Raw genomic sequence first — 26,361 nt, forward strand, 5'->3', positions numbered from 1 at the left:
AAGAGGGTTTTCACGCCTGGTTAGAGTTCAGCTGAACTGATTTCAGTTTCTGCCTCTGAAATCAAGGTATTCCAAATCCTTGTTTCAGGTAGTTATAGGAGGAATCCTGAGGCCCCTTGACTGGGGCCTACAGAAGTTTTGCTTGCTTCTATATCAGATTCTATCCTGGATCCGAGTGTCGGTTTCCCAGATGCAACCCCAGGGTCACCCCAACATCAGCAAGTCTAATTGCTGCCAGTGCTGTCACTTATTTCCCTCAATTTGTGCCAGTGCCTGCCCCAAACTCAGCAAGAGGACAAAGAGCTGCTTTTAAGCCTTTTGTATCTGCCACATATGCAAACATGACATCATTGCAGTCTCGTTTGCCTATTTCCTGGTAGTGAACATGTCCTTGGGGTTTCTTTGTTGTTTCAGTTGCCATTGCACTAGGGTCTCCCCTATGTCTGATCTGCCTGGGGTCCAGGGGTCTTCAGACTCTTTGGCTTGAATATCCCCTGAAAGAATTTTGTAAAATTGCATGCCCCCTCACATGTCGACAATCTACATCCAACATTTTATTATATGTTTAAATAGTTGTAAGAATGTATTTTATAGAATATTGTTAATATTGACCCTCAGCTTTAAAAAATAAAGTTGGACCGGGTATAACAGCTCATGCCTGTAATAACAGTGCTTTGGGAGGCCAGGGCAGGAGGATCGGTTGAGGCCAGGAATTCAAGACCAGGCTGGATAACATAGCAAGACTTTGTTGCTACAAAAAATTTTAAAAATTAGCCCGGTATAGTGGCATGCACTTATAGTCTCAGCTACTTATAAGGCTGAGGTGGAAGGATTACTTGAGCTAGTGAGGTTGAGGCTTCAGTGAGCTGAGATTGCACTCCAGTCTGGGCGACAGAGCAGTGAGACCCTGTCTTCAAAAAAGAAATTGTTAGGTAGACATGTACACATGTATATATATGATTAAGTTATATAAACATATAAATATACTCTTTCTATATATATACACAGCCCCAATTTTATATATGTGTGTGTGTGTGTACATATATATGTACACACACACACACTCTCTCTCTCTCTAATTTTTTATTGTGTCAAAATATACATAACACAATTTATCATCTTTTTGTTTGTTTGTTTGTTTGATTGTTTTTTGTTTTTTTTGAGATGGAGTTTCGCTCTTGTTACCCAGGCTGGAGTGCAATGGCGCGATCTCGGCTCACTGCAACCTCCGTCTCCTGGGTTCAAGCAATTCTCCTGCCTCAGCCTCCCAAGTAGCTGGGACTACAGGCATGTGCCACCATGCCCAGCTAACTTTTGTATTTTTAGTAGAGACGGGGTTTCACCATGTTGACCAGGATGGTCTCGATCTCTTGACCCCGTGATCCACCCGTCTCAGCCTCCCAAAGTGCTGGGAATCATCTTACTTTTAAGTGTGTAGTTCAGTGGTATTAAATGCATTCATAATGTGCAACCATCGCCACTATCCTTCTCTAGAACTCTTTTCAGCTTGTCAAACTGAAACTCTATGTCCACTAAACACTAACTCTCCACTCCATGCTGCTGGCAGTCCCCACTCCACTCTGCCTCCAATTCTCACTACTCTGTGTGCCTCACATAGGCATGTACAATATTACTCACTTATCATATACTAAAGAAATAGCCCTCTATTCCGGTGTTTTGCTTTTTTTCTATTGCTGTTTTAATCGGGAAAGTTTTCCTCTCTTTTGTTTGTTTATATTATTTAGGTACAATAAAGTCTACCAATTTAAAGTGTATAACTGGATGAGTTTTGGTAATTGGTATAGAATTGTATAATCACGTCACAATCAACACATATTCATGTTGAGGCTTTATTATATATATAATATGAGCTTTATTATATATACACACATATATACATACAGTATGTGTATTATAGGATATAAAGCCTTAGCCTAAATAGAAATGCATATATGCATATACATAGATGTGTATATGTATATATAATAAATATCTAAATACGCATACCTAAATATAAGGCCTTAACATAAATATATGTATGTTGGGGTATATATAAGCACACATGTGTATTGAACACATATGTATTGATATTAAGGCTGTATGTTATATAAATTATATATGTAGGCTGGGTGAGGTGGCTCATACCTCTAATTCCAGCACTTTGGGAGGCCGAGGTGGGTGGATCATTTGAGGTCTGGAGTTCTAGGCCAGCCTGGCCAACGTGATGAAACCCTGCTTCTACTAAAAAAATGAAAAAAAGCATCTACTAAAAAAATGGAAAACAAAAAAAATAGCCAGGGGTGGTGGCAGGCACTTGTACTCCCAGCTACTCGGGAGGCTGAAGCAGGAGAATGACTGGAGCCCAGGAGGTGGAGGTCGCAGTGAGCTGAGGTTGCGCCACTGCACTCCAGCCTAGGCAACAGAGTGAGACTCCATCTCAAAAAAAGAAAGAAATGAATAAAAACAAAATAAATAAATTATAAATGTATATATGACGTATTGTTTTACATATTACATTAATAATATTAAATATGTAAAATAAATATATATAATACCATATAAAATATATGTTTATATAAACTATAGAGGGTAAATGATAGGTCCTTAACATGAATATGTGTACAGATGTATCCATGGGTGTAACATATACATACACAGAGACCTGTTAGATTATTATTTTTTTGATGGTTACAAAGGAATCTCATAGTGTTTGACTCCTGCCATCCTCCATTGAAATAATACCTGGACAAGCTCTCCTTTAAGAAATGTATCATTCTTTTTTTTTTCTAAATTTGAATTTCCATTCCACTTCCCATACAGCCTTTTCTCATCTATATTTTTATCCTTGAAAGTCTTTTGCTGGTCACCCTACCATAATGCACAAAAAGGATAGAGCTGAACTGATATTTTTATTTCCTGTGACCATTGAACACACATTTAATCATTTCTTCTGATGAAGTTGTCTTCAGTAGTAGTAACACAAATTGGTCAAAACAATAATATGTGTTTCCAGTGACTAAATCCTTATTAAATAGGATGTTAGATTTAAGTTAGAAATATATTCCTTAAGCCGGGCGCGGTGGCTCAAGCCTGTAATCCCAGCACTTTGGGAGGCCGAGGCGGGTGGATCACGAGGTCAAGAGATCGAGACCATCCTGGTCAACATGGTGAAACCCCGTCTCTACTAAAAATACAAAAAAAAAAAAAAAAAATAGCTGGGCATGGTGGCACGTGCCTGTAATCCCAGCTACTCAGGAGGCTGAGGCAGGAGAATTGCTTGAACCCAGGAGGCGGAGGTTGCGGTGAGCCGAGATCGCGCCATTGCACTCCAGCCTGGGTAACAAGAGTGAAACTCCGTCTCAAAAAAAAAAAAAAAAAAAAAGAAATATATTCCTTAATGAGATAGTTAGCCTTTTTACTCCACTTAGTTTACATGTCTAGGTTTGGTTCCTACTCACTGCTAGAATCAGTTCTGTTTCTCAACGACACTGCAGAGGAAACTTGTCTGCATAAAAAGTAGAGCCAGGCTTGGTGGTTCACCCTGTAATCCCAGCACTTTGGGAGGCTAAGGTGGGTGGATAGTTTGAGTCCAGGAGTTCGAGACCAGCCTGGGCAACATGGTGAAACCCTGTCTCTGTAGAAAATACAAAAATTAGCTGGGTGTGGTGGCATGTGCCTGTGGTCTCAGCTACTGGGGAGGCTTAGGTGGGAGGATTGTTTGAGCCTGGAAGGTCCAGGCTGCAGTGAGCGGAGCTGTGATTGCGCCATTGCCCAGGTGTTTGAGGCTGCAGTGAACCGTGATTTTGCCAATGCACTCTAACCTGGAAGACAGAGTGAGTCTCTGTCTCCAAAAATTAAAAAGAGGATAGAAATGGAAATAATTGTATTACTGGACTGTCAGTTAATTCTTTGATCTCATTCTGAGCCAAAAATCCTATTCTGATTTACTGTCAAAAATAATTTTTAATGCTCTATCCACATGCAATTCAATGAGATCTCCTTGGGCTTGAGGGAAAGGAAAAATGTTGGAAAGCCCTGACTTTGCAAAAACGAATTTTACTTGGTCCTCCCAGTTATATGTTGGTTCAGCACTAGCACTGGGATTGGGTTTGGTGCCCCATGGTAAGGTTAGGATGGCTGAGGGATGTTCTCGTCTTTTTATAAAGTGGAGGAAGGGCTCCTGGGGAAAGAAAGAGCCTGTTCCTCCCTCGCAGGCAAGGGCTCAGGCAGATCAGTTGCAGAAAAGAGGGTCTGGTGAATACCTGGAAATCAGTTCCTTTAAAACTGTTGCTACCCTCGTACTAAAGAGGAAATGTTCTTATTCCTCCATTTGAAGACCACTATTCTTTTTTTCCTTTTTTTTTTTTTTTAATTTTGTGATGGAGTCTCGCTCTGTCACCCAGGCTAGAGTGCAGTGGTGCAATCTAGGCTCACTGTGACCTCTGCTTCCTGGGTTCAGGCAAGTCTCCTGTCTCAGCCTCCCGAGTAGCTAGAATTACAAGTGCATGCCACCATGCCTGGCTAATTTTTAAATTTTCATTAGAGATGGGCTTTCACCTTGTTGGCCAGGCTGATCTCAAATTCCTGACCTCAAGCATTCCACCCACCTCAGCCTCCCAAAGTGCTGGGATTCCAGGCATGAGCCATTGCACCTGGCCTGAAGACCACTATTCTTTGAAACCTCTTATCTCTTCTGCTTTACAAGACAGTGTTCTCCAATCTCCTCAGCAGGATGGTTTCAGGCAGAAGCTGGTTTCTGGGCTTTTCTCTCTGGGGCAGGGCTGAGGAGGCTGCCATTGCAGGCTGCCCGTGGGACTGAGACACGTGTTTGACAGCTCCTTCCCGTAGCAAAAAATGCATGCTAAGGAATTTGGCTGCTCAGTAGACAGGCATTACGCAGTGAATAGACCCCTGGGAAAAGAGGAAGAAAATAGGTGAGAAAACGTCGCTGTCTCCTTATCCTTCAAAAATACACATGGGCCCTGACTAGGTGACACCTTCTTTACTGATCGCTGTCTCCTTATCCTTCAAAAAATACACATGGGCCCTGACTAGGTGACACCTTCTTCACTGATCGCTGTCTCCTTATCCTTCAAAAATACATATGGGCCCTGACTAGGTGACACTTTCTTCACCGGTGACAGAATGACCATTATTGAAGACACACTTGACAGGCAGTGGGCTAGAGAATGAGCAGAGAGAAGGACCCGGCTTTGGTGGGCTGTCATGGTCTGCTTGGGCTGCCCTAACAAAATACAACGGTCTGGGTGGCTTCAACATCCAGCATTTATTTTCTCACCATTCTAGAGGCTGGAAGTCTGGGATCAGGGTGCCAGCATGGTCACTTTCTGGTAGGGACCCTCTCCCTGGCTTGCAGGTGGCTGCCTCTCATTGTGTGTCCATGTGGCCTTTCCTTGGTGAGTGCATGGGCAGAGACAGAATCTTTCTCTCCATCTTTGTTTGTTTGTTTGAGACAGAGTCTTGCTGTGTCACCCAGGCTGGAGTGAGGTAGTGTGATCATGGCTCACTGAAGCCTCAGTCTCCTGGACTCCATTGATCTTTCTGCCTTAGCCCCCAAAACAGCAAAGCCCACAGGTGTGCGCCACCAAGCCCAGCTAATTTTTAAAATTTTCCTAAGGGGGGGGGGGTCTCACTGTGTTGCCTCCCTTTTCTTATAAAGCTGCCAAACAGCACCAATTTTTATCAAATTAGGATCCTAGCCGATAACCTCATCTAACCTTAATTAACTCCTGAAAGCTCTATCATAATTAGTCACATTGGAGGTTAGGGTTTGATATTGTTTGGCTGTGTCCCCACCCAAATCTCATCTTGAATTGTAGCTCCCATAATTCCTATGTGTTGTGGGAGGGACCCAGTGGGAGGAAATTGAATCATGGGGGTGGGTCTTTCCCTTGCTGTTCTCACAATAGTAAGTCTCATGAGATCTGATGGTTTTATAAAGAGGAATTCCCCTCCACACGCTCTCTGTCTTTTCCTGCTACCAACCATGTAAGACATGACTTGCTCTTCCTTGCTTTCCACCATGATTATGAGGCTTGCCCAGCCATGTGAACTGTGAGTCTATTAAACCTCTTTCCTTTATAAATTACCCTTACCTTTATAAAGTCTCAGGTATGCCTTTGTCAGCAATGTGAGAATGGACTAATCTAGGGTTTCAATATATGAATTTTGGGGCACAATTCACTGGTTCACTGAGAATCAGGATGTGACCTGACTCTGCCACTAAGTGGCTGTGATCCTAATGGACTTGCTTGGTTTTCTGGGTTTCAAGGCAGGCACGTGTGATTATGGGGAAACGCTGACCCATTCGTGGTTATGTATACGAGATTCTGTGTTGAGAAGCAAATTGCATTCTGTTCACTGTGTTGTTTACTGTGACAGAGTTGGAGATAACATATTCAAGTTTTGTTTTGCTTTTTTTTTGAGACAGGGTCTTGCTCTGTCATGCAGGCTGGCGTGCAGTGGTGTGATAACAGCTTATTGCAACCTCCACCTCTTGGGCTCAAGCAGTCCTCCCCCCTCAGCCTCCTGAGTGGTTGGGACTACAGGCATGTGCCACTATGCCCAGCTAATTTCTGTAATTTTTTTGTAGACATGGGGTTTTACCATGTTGCCCAGGCTGGTCTTGAACTCCTGGGTTCAACCTATCCATCTGCCTTGCTCTCCCAAAGTGCTGGGATTATAGATGTGAGCAACTGTGCTCGATCAAAAAAGTATTTTAAAAATAATAACTATTTAAAGAGAGTTGGGCATTAATACGAAAAGTCTTATTTAAGGCATTAACAAGAAAAGTTTAATTTTCCGGAGACCCCCGCCAACCCCGTATAAGTCAAGTTTTACAGAATACCAGCCCCAGAAGGATGACAAAAAGGACCAAAAAATCTGTGTGGGGTTGGGTTCATTAAAGGAAAATAATAAGCCCAAAGTCTGAATTTGAGTTTTTTAACTGATCTCTCAGCCCTCACCAGGGCAGAAAGAAGATGAATGGCCCACAGAAAAATGGTGAGCATCTCATCTGTAAAATTAGTTTTTACACTGGTGGTTCCAGGACACACAGGCCATCCTCCTTCTGGGGTGTTTTTCTTTCTTTCTTTTGAGATGGAGTCTTGCTCTGTTGCCCAGGCTGGAGTGCAGTGGCGTGCTCTCAGCTCACTACAACTTCCACCTCCTAGATTCTCCTGAGTAGCTGAGATTACAAGCACATGCCACCATACCTGGCTGATTTTTGTATTTTTAGTAGAGGCAGGGTTTCATCATGTTGGTCAGGCTGGTCTGGAACCCCTGACCTCAGGTGATCCATCCACGTCGGCCTCCCAAAGTGCTGGGATTATAGCCCTGAGCCACTGTGCCCGGCCTCTGGGGTCTTTTTCATTTTGAGTAAGCAAACACCTAAAGTACTTTTTTTCATGTAGAATGAGTGGTGGGAAACAATGTGAGTTTTGACAGGTCTGAATATATTCTTTTTAATATTGATTCTTGAACTGTATCAGATGTCTCTTTAGAGACTCCAGAGTTCAGAATGTTCCTTTCCCCAGGCATTTGAAGATACTGTTCCATTGTCTTCCAGCAACCAGTATTGTTGATGATATTCGATGGCAGTTTAATTCCTTTTCCTTTTTATAGACATCGCCCCCACTGGAAGCTTTCAAAGTTTCCCAGCGTTCTGAAATTTCACAAGAACGCAACACAGTTATGTCTTTTTTAAATTCACTCTGTACAGCAGTCAGTGGCCATTGTCATCTGAAGATGAGTTCCTCTTCAGCTCAGGGACTTTTTCCCTCATATCATTGCTTATTTCCTCCCATTCCTCCTTTTTCTCATTTGGAATTCCTAGGAAGGGAATATTGGACTCCCTGACGCTTTCATCCTGGAGCCTCTTCTCTCACATTTACCTATTTTTGTCTATTTCCTTCTTATTCTGAAAGTTTTTCTTTACTTTCTTTCTTTTTTTTGAGAGGGAGTCTCACTCTGTCACCCAAGCTGGACTATGGTGGCGCCATCTTGGCTTACCGCAGCCTCCACCTCCCGGGTTCAAGTGATTCTCCTGCCTCAGCCTCCTGAGTAGCTGGGATTACAGGTGCCTGCCACCACCATGCCTGACTAATTTTTATATTTCTGGTGGAGATGGGGTTTTGCCATGTTGGTCAGGCTAGTCTCAAACTCCTGACTTTAGGTGATCTGCCCACCTCAGCCTTCTGAAGTCCTGGGGTTATAGGCATGAGCCACTGTGGCCGGCCACCTTTACTTTCATATCTCAAGCTCAGTCTTACTTTTGTACTTTTTTTTTTTTTTTTTTTTTTTTTTTTTTTTTTTTTGAGATAGGGTCTTGCTCTGTGGCCCAGGCTGGAGTACAGTGGTGTGATCATGGCTCACTCCAGTCTCAGCCTTCTGGGCTCCAGCGATCCTCCCACCTCAGCCTCCCAAGTAGTCGGAATCACAGGCACATGCCACCACACCCCACTAATCTTTGTATTTCTTGTAGAGATTTGGTCTTAACATATTTCCCAGGGCTCAAACTCCTAGGCTCCAGCAATCCGCCCATCTCGACCTCCCAAAGTGCTGGGATTGCAAGTGTGAGCCACTGTGCCTGGTCTACTCGTGTACATTCTGGAGTGCACAAGTAGGCAGTCCTTCTATTTGATTTTTTTTTTTTTCTTTTTGCCCTGTAATCATACCTTAATTACCAAGTACTCTTTTTCATTCTTTTTTGGATGAGTATTCTGTTTAGCTGGAGGGTAAAAGCTGAATGTGTTTAGGACGATGGAGGTCCCAACTCTTCCAGCTTTAATGAATTACCCTAATGATCGTGGGGGTGCCCTCAACCCAGTTAGAAGCTTCCGTGGACTTCTTTTCAAGACCTGGCCTTCCTGGTGGTGTTCGAGTCTGCAGTTTTCTTGTCTGCTTCTTTGCCGGTCTCATCCTAATGCTTTCTGCCTTCCAGGTGTTTCTGGCCTGCTGATGGCAGCCTTTCTTATTTTTGTACCTCTTATTATTTCATTCTTTTTCAAAATATCTGTTTCATCATTTCAGTGGTCCTTGAATAGGAGAGGAGAGAGAGATCTTAGGTATTCAGTGCATCCGTTTAAACTCTGGAAGCTCCTTTCTTTTTTTTTTTTTTTTTTTTTTCTTTTAGACAAGGTCTTACTCTGTCACCTAGGCTGGACTGCAGTAGTATGATCATGGCTCACTACATTCTCAAGCTGGGCTCAAGTGATCCTCCTGCCTCAGTCCTCCGAGTAGCTGGGACCACAAGCATGTACCACCATGCCTGGCTAATTTTTTTTTGATGGAGACAAACTCCTGGACTCAAGCAGTCCTCCCACCTCAGCCTCACAGAGTGCTGGGATTACAGGTGTGCTCACACCAGCCACTCTTTTTTGTTTGTTTGTTTTTTGAGACACAGTTTCACTCTGTCGCCCAGGCTGGAGTACAGTGACGCAGTCTTGGCTCACTGAAACCTCCGCCTCCCAAGTTCAAGCAATTCTCGTGCCTCAGCCTCCCTAGTACCTGGGATTATAGGCACATGCCACCATGCCCAGCTAATTTTTGTATTATTAGTAGAGATGGGGTTTCACCATGTTGACTAGGCTGGTCTCGAACTCCTGACCTCAGTTGATCTGCCTGCCTTGGCCTCCCAAAGTGCTGGAATTACAGGTGTGAGCCACCATGCCTGGCCCCAGCCACTCCTTTCTTAATAAAATTGTATTCCAGTTCTCTTCTCCTGCCTTTGACTCCCTGGTTTATCTCCTTACTTTGCATAAAGGTCCCCGTGGCAATGCATCCTGGACAGTCCTCCTTGCAGATGCTACTTGAAGGTGTGGGAGCTCCCTTAGCTGGTTGGTCTGTTGACCCAGACACCAGATCCTCTGGGGCGGCAAGAAGGAAAGACTTTGGTTGTGGTAATGGCGCTCCTCCATTGTTTACCTGTCAGAGAAAAATTTTGCACCAGACCAGTTAAGTAGGCAAAGAAGACTTTTTTAGACTGTCACATTGGGGGTCAAGACTCAACTCTGAATATAACAGGGGCAGCTGGGGATTTGTAGACAATGGACAGGGTGTGAACGCCAGTGGATGGAAAGGTAATGTGGTGAACTTGGCAAAGTAACAAGGGTAGGGGAGTCTTGCAGAACCAGATTCAGCAGGCCAAGGATGAGGCCTGGTCAACAAGAGCACTCAGGCCAGGCGGGTGGCTCACGCCTGTAATCCCAGAACTTTGGGAGGTTGAGCCAAGTGGATCATGAGGTCAGGAGTTCAAGATCAGCCTGGCCAACATGGTGGAACCCCTCTTCTACTAGTAATACAAATATTAGCCGGGTGTGGTGGCAGGCGTCTGTCATCCCAGTTGCTCAGGAAGCTGAGGCAGGAGAATTGCTTGAACCCGGGAGGCAGAGGTTGCAGTGAGCTGAGATTGTGCTGCTGCACTCCAGCCTGGGCAACACAGCAAGACTCTGTCTCAGAAGAAAAAAGGAGGGGCGTGAAACAGCGCTCACAGGAGCCTGACTCAAGTTCGGTGAAGGACAGGGAGTCACTGTTGGCCCCTCCTTTGCTCAAGGTACTGTAAATATTTCTGTTCAATACTGCATTTCCTGGCCAAGTGGCTACCCTCCGCACTGGATTTGATAGCTCAGGCCTCTGATGTTTCTTTGTTTTGCATGGTTCTGATTGGTGAGGTTCCCTTTAAAGCCTACTTGGCTCCAATGCTTTGGCAAGCAGAATCAAATTGTGTTTAAGCCCAGGTTTTGAAATCGGAAGCACTTGGGTTCGGATCTTGTCTCTGCCACTTGTTAGCCGTGTGATTTTGGGCAGGTCATTTAAGAATGTTTTCTTCCCTTGGCCAGGTGTGGTGGTTCACGCCTGTAATGCCAGCACTTTGGGGGGTTGAGGCAGGAGAATCTCTTGATCCCAGGAGTTCAAGACCAGCCTGGGGAAGATGGTGAGACATGGTCTTTACAAAATAAAAGTGAAAAAATTAGATGGGCATGGTGGCATGTACTTGCAGTGCCAGCTACTTGGGAGGCTGAGGCTAGAGGATTGCTTGAGCCCAGGAGTTAAAGGCTGCAGTGAAGTATGATTGCACCACTGCACTCCAGCAACAAAGTGAGATCCGGTCTCAAAGAAAGAGAAAAGAAAAAGAATACTTTCTTTCCAGAGTTGTTAACTATTGATGTTATTATCATTGTTCACGAAATGAACACTACCATTAATTTTTGCCTTTCATCGTCCCAGCCTCACACCATGTAGTTCTCCTGAAGCCAGCCCCAACGTACTTCCTAGATCATGGCTAATGTACAAGTTTACCTAGGCTTGGAAGTCTGGCAAGCATTTAATATGTACCAGTAACCAGTAGCATGCCCTTGTTTCCTTTGATAGAAGCAGAATCTCTCTCTCTTTTTCTTTCTCTCTCTGTCTTTTTTTTTTTTTTTTTTTTTTTTGGAGACAGAGTCACTCTGTTGCCCAGACTGGAGTGCAGTGGCGCAATCTCAACTCACTGCAACCTCCGCCTCCTGGGTTTAAGCAATTCTCCTGCCTCAGCCTCCTGAGTAGCTGGGACTACAGGTGTGTGCCACCATACCCAGCTATTTTTTGTATTGTTAATAGAGATGGAATTTCACCATGTTGGCCAGGCTGGTCTCAAACTCTTGACCTCAAGTGATCCACCTGCCTTGGCCTCCCAAAGTGCTGGGATTATAGGTATAAGTCACCATGCCCGTCCTGATAGAAGCAAATCTCTGGGGCCCTCTATGGTACCTCTCGTACTCTGAAAAGCATTCTGGGGCTGCTTCAACTCGCACTGCATTAACTATAAGGAAAATCTCCTAACTTGATTCCAGTAGCAGCATGTATCAAGGCCATTGGAAGACTTTTTTTTAATGGCATAGTTATTACAGCAGTTACCTACATCAGTCCTTAAGTGGAGTGTGTGTTAATGTTACGCAGCTTCGCTGCTCTGTTAACGCCTATCATCAAATGCTTCTCGTCAAGTTACCATTTCCTGCGTAATGCTATTACCCTATTAGATTAATTGATATGTCCTCTATGGCCTCCCTCCTTTCAAAAGTATGTCTGAGAGCTTTCAGAAGTTTGAGAAGGGATGTGCGTGTTTTGCAAAATAAGGGGAAAATGTGGGGCAGAAAGCTCTGTCTTTTTTTTTTTTTTTTTGAGTCGGAGCCTCTCTGTCGCCAGGCTGGAGTGCAATGGCACAATCTCAGCTCACTGTAACCTCTGCCTCCCAGATTCAAGCTATTCTTCTGTCTCAGGCTCCCAAGCAGCTGGGACTACAGGCATCTTCCACCACACCCAGCTAACTTTGTATTTTTAGTAGAGACAGGGTTTCACCATATTGGCCAGGATGGTCTCGATCTCTTGACCTCAAGATCCACCTGCCCTGGCCTCCCAAAGTGCTGGGATTACAGGCGTGAGCCACCACACCCAGCCAAGTACTGTCATTTTTGTAGTTGTTCACATAGAAGATTCAAGACAAACAACAGAAATGGAACAGGATCCCCACAAATTATGGGGACTGTAGATAGTGTTTCCACTGTTGATATCATCTCTTAACTTCTCTGTTCTTGGATATTAAGCAAGAAAAATTAGCATCACCCAGAGTATTACAGTGGGTGTCTAAATCAACATGTATTCCCCTCCAGCAAGCCTCAACCTTGACTTCACTTCTAGGGCTGATGGCGCAACAGGGCTGAAATCACCACTGACTCATTGAATCTGAATCACCTGTACTGAGATGCCAAGTTACAGATGTCCTTTAAAGGGACTTTGAGGCTGGGCAAGATGGCTGATGCCTGTGATCCCAGCACGTTGGGAGGCTGAGGCAGGTGGATCGCCTGAGGGCAGGAATTTGAGAGCAACCTGGGCAACGTGGCAAGACCCCGTCTCTATCGAAAATTCAAAAACTAGCTGGTCATGGTTGTGTATGCCTGCGGTCCCAGCTACTTGTGGGGCTGAGGCAGGAGGGTCACTTGAGCCGGGGAGGCAGAGGTTGCAGTGAGCCGAGATCACCCCGCTGTACTCCAGCTTAGGCGGCAGAGTGAGACTCTGTCTCATTAAAAAAAAAGTGGTGGGGTCTTTGAGAGAGATTGCTAGGAATAGTGCTAATTTTTAGTGAGGTAGAAATTAAGGCAGCAGACAGTGATTTAGAAAGAATTTTTTGTCCAGTGCTGTATTAAGGGATTGCCAGAGAAACAGATCCAATCGAGTATGTGGGTGTGTAAGGATATTATTATAGAATTGACTCACGTGGTTATGAAGGCTGACAAGTCCCAGGATTTGCAGTTGGATGACCAGAGACCCGGAAGAGCCAGTGGTGTAAATTCCAGTTTGAAAGCCAGCAGGCTTGAGACTCAGGAAGAGCCGATGTCTCAGTTCAGGTCTGAAGGCAGGAAAAAGCTGATGTTCCAGCTCAACCGTGAGGGAGGAGGAGTTCTTTTGTGCTCAGCCATTTTGTTCTGGGCGGGTCTTCTGCTGTTCGGATGAGGCCCAACCATAGCAGGCTGTATTCAGTCACTCACTTCTACCGTTAATGTCATCCCCAGACACCTGAATATAACATCTGACCCAACGTTTGGCCACTCCTGACCCAATCAAGTTGATACATAAAATAGCCATCACCCAGTGCTTCCTCCTCAGTATCATTTTGGTATTTGGGTAGTCCCTTCAACTTTCTGAAACATAAATGGGGAGAAAATAGAATGAGAGCAAATCTTCACTCCCTTTCCTGACAGAACCGTAGCGTCTGTTTTACTTTTTAAAATGTAATTAAATTAATTAATTAATTTATTGAGATGGAGTCTCGCTCTGTTACCCAGGCTAGAGTGCAGTGGCACAATCTTGGCTTACTGCAGCTTCCGCCCCATGGGTAGAAGTGAATCTTCTGCCTCAGCCTCCTGAGTAGTTGGGATTACAGGTGTGCACTACCACACCTGGCTAATTTTTTGTACTTTTAGTCGACATAGGGTTTCTTCACCAGGGTTGGCCAGCCTGTTCTTGAACTCCTGACCTTGGGTGATCTGCCCACCTCGGCCTCCCAAAGTGCTGGGATTACAGGCATGAGCCATTGTGCCTGGCCTAATTTTATTTTTATTATTATTATTTTTTAGACCAACTCTCTCTCTGTGGCCCAGGCTGGAGTACAGTGGAACGATCTTGGCTCACTGCAACCTCTGCTCCTGGGTTCAAGTGATTCTCATGCCTCAACCTCCAAGGTAGGTGGGATTACAGGCTGGCACCATCATGCTTGCCTGATTTGTGTATTTTTAGTAGAGATGGGGTTTCATCATGGTGGCCAGATGGGGTTTCACCATGTTGGCCAGGCTGGTCTTGAACTCCCGACCTCAGGTTATCCTCACGCCTTGGCCTTCCTAAGTGCTCAGATTACAGGCATAAGCCACTATGCCCGGCCCATAGCTCCATAGCAGGCTTTACTCAGTCGCTCAATTCCAACATTAATGTCATCCTCAGACACCTAATAACATCAGACCCAATGTTTGGACACTCCTGACCCAATCAAGTTGCCACATAAAATTAGCCTGTAAATGTTGGCTGCACACCTTGATCAAACTCACCCCATGTTAACACATCAGTCACTAAACTAAGATAAAGGCTGAAATGCTTCTTTCCACTGGCACCACTTTGTGAGGAAAAGGGAACCCCAGAAGAATAACATTGTGGGCATAATTTCTTTATTGTACAGTGTGTTCAGCCATTCTTGCAGTGATTTTTCAGAGATGAACGAATTTAAAATGTTAGAACTTATTTGGGAGGCTAAGGCAGGCAAAGGGCTTGAGCCCAGGAGTTCAAGACCAGCCTGGGTAACATAGTGAGACCCTCGTCTCTACAAACAAAACAAAACAAAAACTTATATTCCTTCGCTTTTCAAACGTTTAGCTTTTACATACCCAGCTGATGTTTTCCTCCTGTAAGTAGCATGGAGGAGGTGGAGGGTGCTGAAGTGTGTAATTGTGATGACTGCTTTCCTTAGAACATGGTTTTCTGACCAGGTGTGGTGGCTCACACCTGTAATCCTGGCACTTTGGGAGGCCAAGGTGGGTAAATCACCTGAGGTCGGAGTTCAAGACCAGCCTGGCCAACAAGGTGAAACCCCATCTCTACTAAAAATACAAAAAATTAGCCGGATGTGGTGGTGCATGCCTGTCGTCCCAGCTACTCAGGAGGCTATGGCAGGAGAATCGCTTGAATCTGGGAGGCAGAGATTGCAGTGAGCCGAGATTGCACCACTGCACTCCAGCCTGGGCACTGTCTTAAAAATATATATATGGTTTTTCTAAGGGAGATCAGATTAGTTTCTCTTGGTGGTGAAGACTATCAGGTATGGCAGTTATGCTCTTGAATTTACTGGTTCTCAAAGTGTAGTCCTTTGATCAGCATCACCTGGGGATTAATTTGTTAGAACGAGGAAATCTCAGGTCCTATCCGAAAACAACTACATCAACTCTAGGGGTGGACCCTCGAAATCTGCATGGTAAGAAGCCACCCAGGTGATTCCGATGCATGCTCCTGTTTCAGAATCACGGATTGAGTATTTTTGCCATACAGTTACTTGGTGGTGATGCGTACATCTTGAAATTGACCTAAGACCTAGAAAGGCAACCGACATGGCTTAGCTGTGTCCCCGTCCAAATCTCATCCTGAATTGTAGCTTCCACAATTCTCACTTGTCTTGGGAGGGACCCGGTGGGAGGTAATTGAATCACGGGGGTGGGTCTTTCCTGTGCAGTTCCTGTGATGGTGAGAGCTGATAGTTTCAGAAAGGAGAGTTTCCTGCACAAACTCTCATTCCCTCTTGCCTGCGGCCATGTAAGATGCACCTTCTGCCTTCCACCACATGAAACTGTGAGTCCATTAAACCTCTTTTTCTTTATAAATTACCCAGTCTTGGGTATGTCTTTATCCACAGCATGAAAATGGACTAATACAGTAACAAACCGTAATTCTAGAGAACTTCAAAACTGTGCAGATGACACTCGTCCTTTCAGTAGACATTTTCATCACTGTCTGGTTGCTCAGTTTAGTCATATGCCTATGAAATGGTTAATTTTATGTGCCAATTTGACTGGCCATGGGATACCCAGAATAAATATTTCCTGATGTGTCTTTGAGGTTGTTTCTGGATAAGATTGACTTTGGAATTGGTGGGCTCTGTAAAGTAGATTGCCTGCCCCAATGGGAGCGGGCATCATCTGATCCATGGATCAGATGAATAGAACAAAAGGCAGAGGAAGGAGGAGTTCGCGCTGTTTTTGTTTCCTGCCTGCCTGCTTGAGCTGGAACATCTCCAGACTGGGATTTACCACACCATTGGTTCCCTGGTTCTCAGGGCTTGGATGCAGACTTAATTATATCACAGGCTTTCCTGGGTCTCTGGCTTGCAGAAAGGCAGGTCATGGGACTTAACTATCCATAATCATGTGGGCCAATTCCTTTTAATCAATCTCCCTCTCTTTCATTGTGTCTTTGAGGGTGTTTGTGGATGAGACTAGCTCTCTGTATCTATATACAGAACCAGAAGGAGATATCTCTATGTCTGTCTATATATAGAGATATCTCCTTCTTGTTCTGTTTCTCTGGAAAACTTTGACTGTATAGATTCTGGCACTGAGGTTGCTTCTAGAGGAACAGAATTTTAAGGATGAATTTTCTGAACTGGTTCTGGGGTTTCTAGAATTGGCTCTCTAACCTGCTTAGATTTAAAGGGACTAATGACTCTATCTCCAGTAGTAAAATGAGTGCTAATAGTCCATAGTGTGAGCTGTTTGTAGAGATACACAGAATACTGTGTTGGATACTCCTAATCAGCCAACTATAGAATCAAGGAGCTCACCAATGTTATATATAATACCTTTTTTTTTTTTTTTTTTTTTTTTTAAGATAGAGTCTTACTCTGTCACCGCAGCTCGAGTGCGGTAGCACAATCACAGCTCACTGCAGCCTTGACGGCTTAGGCTCAAATGATCCTCCCACCTCAGCCTCTTGAGTAGCTAGATATGCGATATGTGCTACCTTGTCCAGCTTTTCTTTCTTTTTTTTTACTTTCTTTTTTTTTTTTTAGAGACAGGGTCTTACGACGTGGCCCAGGCTATTCTCAAACTCCTGGGCTCAAATGGTCTTCCCACTTTGGCCTCCCCAAATCCTGGGATTACAGGTGTGAGCCACCACGCCTGGCATACATGTGATACTTTCTAACATTTTGGAAAGGAATGAATAGAATGATGTTGGTTGGAACCCTGATGTCATGCTACTGGAAGGAAAGGATGAGTTCAGGGATTCACATTCCTAGTCTGTGCACCCCATAAGTGACCTAGGAGCTTCTATGTGTGCCCTGAGGGAGACCTCTGTTTACTGCACAGAAGGGCTGAAATTGCTGAAAATCAAACACAGAACCTCATCCTGCCACTGGCTGAATTACAACACAAGTTGAACTCACAGCTTCGCAGGCTACATACAGTTAAAGTGAAAGCGTTAATTGGGAAAGAATGGGATCTTGCAAGTTGGGATGGGGGTGTTTGGGAACACTTTGATAAATCTGGGGATGGGGCTGGACACAGTGGCTCACACCTGTAATCCCAGCACTTTGGGAGGCCATAGCCGGTAGACCATGAGGTCACGGGATGGCCGTGGTGCCTCATACCTGTAGTCCCAGCTACTCAGGAGGCTGAGGCAGTGGAATCGCATGAACCTGGGAGGCAGAGGTTGCAGTGAGCTGAGATTATGTCACCGCACTGCAGCCTGGGGACAGAGAAAGACTCCATCTAAAAAAACAAAAAACAAAAAGAACAACAACAAAAATGGGACCTTGAGCCCCTAAATTCTGATGTCTCCTTTATCAGTGAAAGAGCGGTCCCACCTTTGCTTCCTCACCCCAGCAACGGTGGCATCCCCACCCCCAGTGGTACTGGCCTTTCCACCTCTGAGAGGATGAACCCTGCGTTGCCTGAGGAAATAGTAATGGCCTCCCTGGAGACAGGTGCCAAGCAACACAGTGTTGCACTCCTGAGGACCGCCCCCCCCGCCCACTGCTTTTTGTTAGACATCAGTCCCGCAGCCCCTACAGATGAGGTCCTCTGTAGGACTGGCCCAGAAGAGGTATGCCACACTCCATTCAACTACTTGAGTTTTTTAATTTCTAAAGACAGAAATTCAGGGAATGTGCATGGGAATGGATACTATGAGTGTGGGGCCATGGTGGTGGAAGAGCAGAGGTCACCTGGGAGCCACCAAGCAGCCCATCCAGAGGCCAGACTCCTCACCTGGGGAATGTAGAATGTAATGAGACTTCCCTATGATCGAAAGCAGGCATCTGGTATGGGGCTTCTTTCCCAAAAATTGATAAGTAACTAGAACGTCTATACATCTCCAGAACGCATGCATGTCGAAACTCATTGTGCGACCCTTGCTGACATCAAGGCACCAAAATGTCCACAAATGTAATCATTTCTCATGACCTGTGTGGCTGGTGTAGTCCAAATTAGCCTTAAGCTCCCGCAAGGTCCATAAATACCCCAAGGAACAGTCCGCTGCAGCACGCTCAGCCCTCTCCTGTGGAAGCACCCCGCTGCACTCTTCTATCTGATGAAACTGTCCTTTTCCAACCTATACTGTTGTCAGTAAATTCTTACCAGCCTTCTACCCACAAGCCAACCACTTTCTGATGCTAGGCCTCTGACACTTCACCTAGCAGGTAGAAGGAATATAAAGTTGGTTGGGGCTGAATGTTTTGATGTGGGCTGACTAAGCAGAGATTCTTGTTTAGTGTTGCAGCTTGGGGCATTAGGAAATGTTGAATCTGGCTGGGCACGGTGGCTTATGCCTGTATTCCCAGCACTTTGGGAGGCTGAGGTAGGTGGATCACTTGAGGTCAGGAGTTTGAGACCAGCCTGGCCAACATGGTAAAACACTGTCTCTACTAAAAATACAAAAATTAGCCTGGCATGGTGGCACACGTCTGTAATCCCAGCTTCTTGGGAGGCTGAGGCTGTAGAATCAGTTGAACCTGGGAGGCAGAGGTTGCAGTGAGCTGAGATCACACTGCACTGCAGCCTGGATGACAGAGTGAGACTCGGTCTCAAAAAAAAAAAAAAAAAAGGTGTTGAGTCTGATTGGTTGCTTGGCTGGCTGAAACATGGACTCAAAGGTGGTCCACGTGAGTGACTTGGAAATGGTGGGCATGTCTTGGTTTAATGTGGAGACAGAGATTCAGACTTAGGCGGTTGGCAGGTTAGAGTGCATTGTCATTTGAGACCTACTCACCCACCCTGGGAGAGTCTAGAAGGCATTCGTTTCATCAATATTGTGATAAATAAATGCGTGAGGGTTGCCCTGGCATCTTTGAAGAAGCTGCGATTGTGCATCTGTAGGCCAGGCCTCAAGGTGCGAACTTCAGTCAGTGAACTGGGAGCACAGATGCAATGGGTGTAGCTGGCTTCAGGAGTGGCAGAGCTGTCATACCACCCAGATTGTTGATGTTGATGCAGAGTGGGTTTAGGAGATACTGAGTTGGTTTTAGACATTCTGACTTGAGAGAACGGTGCAACGTTTTGGTAAGCAAGTCCAGAAAGTAACCGGACCTTCTGAGGGCTCAGAGAAAGAGGCCAGGGATAGAGACATAAATTTGAGAATCACTGGTATAAACCTGTGTTAAAACACACAAATAACCAAATCAACCTTTGGTGGCTGAGATTACGTAGGGAAATGATAGACTGCAATGAAGCCAAGGCCCAGGACCGAGCCGTGGGGAAGGTGCTAAGCTGAAGGGGACAGAAGAAGATGGCCCAAGATGGTGAGCAGAGACAGGAAGTGGAGGCGGTGCTTCTCAGACTTAGCTAAGCACCACCTGGAGAGTGTATGGAAAGAGATTCTTAGGCCCCACCCCAGAGATTTGGATTCGGTAGGTCTGGGAGCCTAAGAACTGCGTGTCAAATCTGGCTCCCTTGGGATGCTGATGCTCCTGGTCCACAGACCATGCTTTGGGTAGCCCTGGAATAGGCTCGTCCCTTGACTGTCAAGAGAGAAGGGAAGAGAGAGAGAGGACTGAGGGTGGCTGGAAGTTTCTGGGGATGTAAGAAACTTGTATATGTTTATAGGTCAAGATGAAGGAGGCAGTAGAGACAGGGAGAAATTGAACATCCTGGAGAGGAAAGGGATGGTGACTGAAGGAAATGCGTGGAAGAGATGAGAGGGAAAAGACAATGAAAGCACTGGAGACGTGCTCAGTAAAAATAGTAAAGAACTATGGTGCCTGCTTTTAGAAAACTAAAGCCCCTTGAGGAAGATGATTTCTTCTCACTTCCCCTCCTTCTATTATTTTTTTAAAAATCTCCTAACTCCTTGGAGCTACTGTTTACTTGTACCTTTCTGACTCTCCCACTGTGCCTAGGAGCCTTTGTCTCTCTGCCAAAATCCTCCCAGGGCTGTCACTTCCAGGTACAGAGACCTAAAGGGATGACTGGCTACAGACGACTGAACAGTAATGAATAGATTTTCGACAACACAAGGCATTTCAAGGATAAAGGAAAATTTCAAAAAACGTATGATCATTATTGCAAAATTGTGTTTCTACCACTTCTGGCTAGAATTGCTGTCAAGCTGTTTGACAGCTCCCCTGGGAGATCACTGTCTGGCATTGCAATCATGGTGAAGCACAAAGACACAGCTCGCTCTCCTCTGTTCACTAAAGCTGCTTCCTTACAGCCTCAGAGCCCTCTGACAAACTAGAAAAGCATCAAAAATCACTTTGTTCTGTTAAAAAAAAACCACACAACCACCCCAATAATAGCAGTGAGCAGCTATCTGCTTGTGTGCTACACACTCTGAGTTCAAGACAACAAAAATTTATTGAGGGCTTGTAATAGAACAAGCACCAGGAGAGGTGCTGGGATTCACAGATTAGTAAAATACTGTTAGGGTTCTGAGAGGCCCTTCATCTTCCTCTCTCTTTCAAGTCCTGAACCAAATGATACAGTCATAGGAATCAGACTGGGTTGAAAATGTCAGCTTGATTGCTACTGAAGCCAGCCCGAAGAAGGTGGCTTGGCTCCAAGGCCAGAACAGGCTTCTCGTTTCTTTCTCCATGAATTGAACTTGGCCCTGGAAATAGGCATAGTCGCTGGAAACCCCTGTTATCTGCTGCCGAATGGAGGAGAGAAGAATGCGTGTGGCCTGTGGACAGACATGTGCAAAAGAGGAATTCAAAGAGACCCTGGGCGGTGAGTGTGCACTCGATCATGCATTTAATCGTTTTCTTCTATAAGGAAGAGTAAGTAAGCAGAGTGGGCAGAGAGAAGGATGGATGCTGAGATAGTTTGGATGTTGGTCCCCTCCAAATCTCATGTTGAAATTTGATTCCCAGTGTTGGAGGTGGAGCCTAATGAGAGATGCTTGGGTCACAGCGGTGGATCCCTTAGGAAGAGACTAATGGTAGGAGGAGGGGTGAGTTATCACTCTTAGTTTCTGAAAGGGCTGGTGTTAAGAAGAGCCTGGCACCCCCTCCCCTCTCTCTGATCTCTGCCCACGCTGGCTGCCCTTCAACTTCCCCCATGAGTGAAAGCAGCCTGAGGCCCTCACCAGATGCAGATGTTGGTGCCATGCTTCTTGTGCAGCCTGCAGAATCATGAGCCAAAGAAACCTTTTTTTCTTTATAAATTAATCATCCAGCCTCAGATCTTCCTTTATAGCAACACAAATGGACAAAGACAGATGCCCTCGCTTCAATACTGCAGAGAAGAGAAGATTTCCTAGATTCTCGATCAAAGCAAGCATGGGGAGAAGGGAAGAGCATGACTTCCCCTCTATGTTCCAGCTGTTTGGTCTCTTAACTGATGGGTTTTAAAATAAAACCTCTGGCCAACCGAGGATGGGCTGCCCTCCTGCAGTGTGTCTGGTGGCAGTGATAAAACAAATACCAGGGGCTGCAATCCTAGGCATCAACGGCAAATTCAGCTCCAGTTTTCATGAGGCCTCTCCCTCACACCAGCTCCTTTGCGCATCTGCCGGGGACCAGGGGTGGGCTCTTCAGTCTTGCCTGTGGAAGGCTCTGGGAAGACACAGACCAGCATGTTGAGTAGATTAATGCCAGCACTGTGCTGTGCTCCAAACCAAAGGGTCATTTTCTGTTCTTGTTTCCATTTTAAGAATGTCCAGTCCAAGTGTGGTGGCTCATGCCTATAATTCCAGCACTTTGGGAGGCCAAGGTGGGATTCATGGAGGGCAGGTATTCAAGACCAGCCTGGGCAACATAGCAAGACCCTGTTTCTACAAAAAACTAAATATAGCTGGGTGTTGCAAGGCACTCACATAGTCCCAGCTATGCAGGAGGATTGCTTGAGGCCAGGAGTTCGAGGCTGCAGTGAGCTGTGATCATACCGCTGCATTCTAGCCTAAGTGACAAAGCAAGACCCTACCTCTTAAAAAAAAAAAAGTCCAGCCTTGTTTACTATGATCCTAAATTGTAGCATAAAAGTACTCTTAATAACACCATGCCAGGAAGAAATAGTGCCCTGAATTAGGATACTTGTCTCATTATTCAATTCCAAAAGGCAATTTAAATTATTGCTTCAAGAAGCTCTCAATCTAATAGAATAAGACAAATGCTTAAAACCAATAATTACAACCCAATCCAGGCTTTTTGTAGTAAAAATAAAAACATTGACAGCAGCTTAAACCAAGCAGCATTAGTTGTTTTCTCCTTTTTGAAGAGCAAGCTAGAATGTAATATTTGTGCTTTTTTTTTTTTGGTGTAGGTTAATAGTACGTAGACAAAATACTGTTGCCTTAAAGAAGTAAATCCTCAGCCAAGCTCAGTGGCTCACACCTGTAATCCCAGCACTTTGGGAGGCCGAGGTGGGTGGACCACCTGAGGTCAGGAGTTTAAGACCAGCCTGGCCAACATGGTGAAAACCCATCTCTACAAAAGTACAAAAATTAGCTGGGCATGATGGCAGGTGCCTGTAATCCCAGCTACTCAGGAGGCTGAGGCAGGAAGATTGCTTGAACCTGGGAGGTGGAGGTTGCAGTGAGCCAAGATCACACCACTGCACTCCAGCCTGGGCAATACAGTGAGACTTTGTCTAAAAAAAAAAAGGCTGAGCCGAGATTGCGCCATTGCACTCCAGCCTGGGTAACAAGAGCGAAACCCCGTCTCAAAAAAAAAAAAAAAAAAAAAAAAGGCATACCCAGAGAAGAAGTATTTGCTTCCTATATTTCTTCTTTTCTTCCCTCCAGCTTTATTAGAGTGTAACTGACAAATAAAAATTGTGTATATTTACAGGGTATGACACGATGTTTTAGTATATGTACACATTGTAAAATGAGTAAATCAAATGAATTAACATATCTCTTCACATACTTATTTTTGTGTGTGTGGTGAGGACATTTAAGATGTATCTCTTAGCAATTTATAAATATATATGAACTGTAGTCACCATGCCATACAGTAGATCTCCAGAATGAACTCATCCTGTCTAACTGCAACTTGGTACCCTATGACCAACATCTCCCCTCACAACCCTCACAACCACCATTCTACTCTTTTCTTTTTTTTTTTTTTTTTTTTTTTGAGACGGAGTTTCGCTCTTGTTACCCAGGCTGGAGTGCAATGGCGCGATCTCGGCTCACCGCAACCTCCGCCTCCTGGGTTCAGGCAATTCTCCTGCCTCAGCCTCCTGAGTAGCTGGGATTACAGGCACGCACCACCATGCCCAGCTACTTTTTTTTTTTTTTTTTTGTATTTTTAGTAGAGACGGGGTTTCACCATGTTGACCAGGATAGTCTCGATCTCTTGACCTCGTGATCCACCCGCCTCAGCCTCCCAAAGTGCTGGGATTACAGGCTTGAGCCACCGTGCCCGGCTACTCTCTTCTTTTAAGAGTTTGACTTATCTAGATTCTACATGTAAGTGAGATCAGTTCTCAGCCCTCACAACCATCATTCTACTCTCTTCTTTTAAGAGTTTGACTTATTTAGATTCTACATATAAGTGAGATCAGTACAGTATTTGCCTTTCTGTGCTTGGCTTATTTCACTTAGCATAATGTCTCTAGGTTCATCCTTGTTGTTGCGAATGATAAGATCTCCTTATTTTTAAAAGGCTGAATAGTATTCCACATTTAAAAATTGACTGTATCCTGGCTGGACGCAGTGGCTCACTCCTGTAATCCCAGCACTTTGGGAGGCCAAGGTGGGCGGATCACCTGAGATTGGGAGTTCCAGACCAGCCTGGCCAATATTGTGAAACGCTGTGTCTACTAAAAATAGCCAAAATTAGCTGGGCCTGGTGGCGCATGCCTGTAATCCCAGCTATCAGGAGGCTGAGACATGAGAATTGTTTGAACCATGGAGGCAGAGGTTGCAGTGAGCTGAGACTGTGCCACTGTGTTCCAGCCTGGACAACAGAACAAGACTCTGTCTCAATAAATAAATAAATAAAATTCATGCATCCCTCGATGGACACTTGGGTTGTTTTCATATTTTGGCTATTGTAAATAGCGCTGCAATGAACATGAGAGTGTAAATATATCTTTAACATGCTGATTTCATTTCCTTTGGGTAAATACTACAGAAGTATGATTGCTGGGTCATATGGTAGTTCTATTTTTAATTTTTTGAGGAACCTCTGTACTGTTTTGCAACAATGATTGTGACAATTTCATTGATTGATTCATTGATTGATTGATTGAGCTGGAGTCTTGCTCTGTTGCCCAGGCTGGAGTACAGTGGAACAGTCTAGGCTCACTGCAACCTCTGCTTCCTGGGCTGAAGTGATTCTCCTGCCTCAGTGCCCTGAGTAGCTGGGATTACAGGTGTACACCATCACACCCAGCTACTTTTATATTTTTAGTAGAGACAGGGTTTCACCATGTTAGCGAGGCTGGTCTGGAACTCCTGACCTCGAGTGACTTGCCTGCCTCTGCCTTCCAAAATGCTGGGGTTACAGGCATGAGCCACGGCGCAGCCCAATTATGTATTTTATAGCAATTTTTTAAATGCCGAGTTAACATTTAATCCAGGATCACACATTGCACTTAGCTCTCGTGTTTCTTTGGTCTCCTGCAATCTTGAATGTTTCTTCAGCTTCACCTTCTTTCTTCCTGTCTCCCTTTCCTTTCCCTTCCCCCTCCCCTTCTCCTTTTTCCTCCCTCCATTCCTTTTTTCCTTCCTTCCGCCCTTGCTTCTTTTCATGACACTGACATTTTTAAACATAGGCTAGTTGTCTGGCCCCATTGTCCAGGCTGGAGTAAAGTGGCAGGATCATAACTCACTGTAGCCTTGAACTCCTGGAATCAAGTGATCCTCCTGCCTCTGCTTCCCAAAGGCCTGGGATTACAGGCACAAGCCACCCTGCCCCTCCTTTTTTTCTTTTGAAATATTTTCAAACTGACAGAAACGTCACCAGAATTGTATAGCATTTTGCAACTTTTTGTACATTTGAAATTATTTTTACTGAGATTCACCAATTTTTGATGTTTTGCCACATCTACATTTGTTTTAGCATTTTTTTCTCTCTCTCTCTTTTTTTTTTTTTTTGAGACAGAGTCTTGCTCTGTTGCCCAGGCTGGAGAGCAGTGGCATAATCTCAGCTCACTGCAACCTCCGCCTCCCAGATTCAAGTGATCCTCCTGCCTCAGCCTCCTGAGGAGCTGGGATTATAGGTGCCTGCCATCATGCCTGGTTAAAGTAGAGAAGGGGTTTCACCATGTTGTCCAGGCTGGTCTCAAACTCCTGACCTTAAGTGATCTGCCTTCCTTGCTCTCCCAAAGTGCTGGAATTACAGGCATGAGCCACCACGCCCGGCCTATGTTTGTGTATATGTAAAAAGTCATTTCAAAAAATTGAACCAGGCCAGGTACAGGGGACTCACACTTATAATCCCAGCATTTTGGGAGGTTGATGGTGGGGGAGGATCATTTGAGCTAGGAGTTCAAGACCAGTGTGAGCAACATAACAAGACCCTCTCTTTCAAAAAGAAAAAGAAAAAGAAAAAAATGGAACTACTTAAGAATAGGTGTTGGCCGGGTGCGGTGGCTCAAGCCTGTAATCCCAGCACTTTGGGAGGCCGAGGCGGGTGGATCACAAGGTCAAGAGATCGAGACCATCCTGGTCAATATGGTGAAACCCCATCTCTACTAAAAATACAAAAAAGTAGCTGGGCATGGTGGCACGTGCCTGTAATCCCAGCTACTCAGGAGGCTGAGGCAGGAGAATTGCCTGAACCCAGGAGGCGGAGGTTGCGGTGAGCCGAGATCGCGCCATTGCACTCCAGCCTGGGTAACAAGAGCGAAACTCTGTCTCACAAAAAAAAAAAAAAAAAAAAAAAAA

At 45.0% G+C, this 26,361-nt stretch overlaps 1 protein-coding gene across 3 annotated transcripts in view; it reads left to right on the forward strand.

Annotated features, from left to right (window-relative positions):
- Positions 1 to 26,361, forward strand: part of EXTL3 (exostosin like glycosyltransferase 3) — a 133,718-nt gene that overhangs the window by 39,824 nt on the left and 67,533 nt on the right. The window contains exon 1 of one of the 3 annotated variants that reach the window (XM_074384126.1): positions 14,010 to 14,237. The exons of 1 other annotated variant lie outside the window; for it this stretch is intronic. The gene's annotated coding sequence lies outside the window, so the exon portion shown is untranslated. Of the gene's footprint in view, positions 1 to 14,009; positions 14,238 to 21,026; positions 21,255 to 26,361 lie in introns of those variants that run through there. One more of the 3 variants, XM_074384125.1, reaches the window with a different exon arrangement.

This window comes from Saimiri boliviensis, chromosome 13 (assembly GCF_048565385.1).
Source record: "Saimiri boliviensis isolate mSaiBol1 chromosome 13, mSaiBol1.pri, whole genome shotgun sequence".
In the NCBI taxonomy this organism is placed as follows: Eukaryota; Metazoa; Chordata; class Mammalia; order Primates; family Cebidae; genus Saimiri; species Saimiri boliviensis.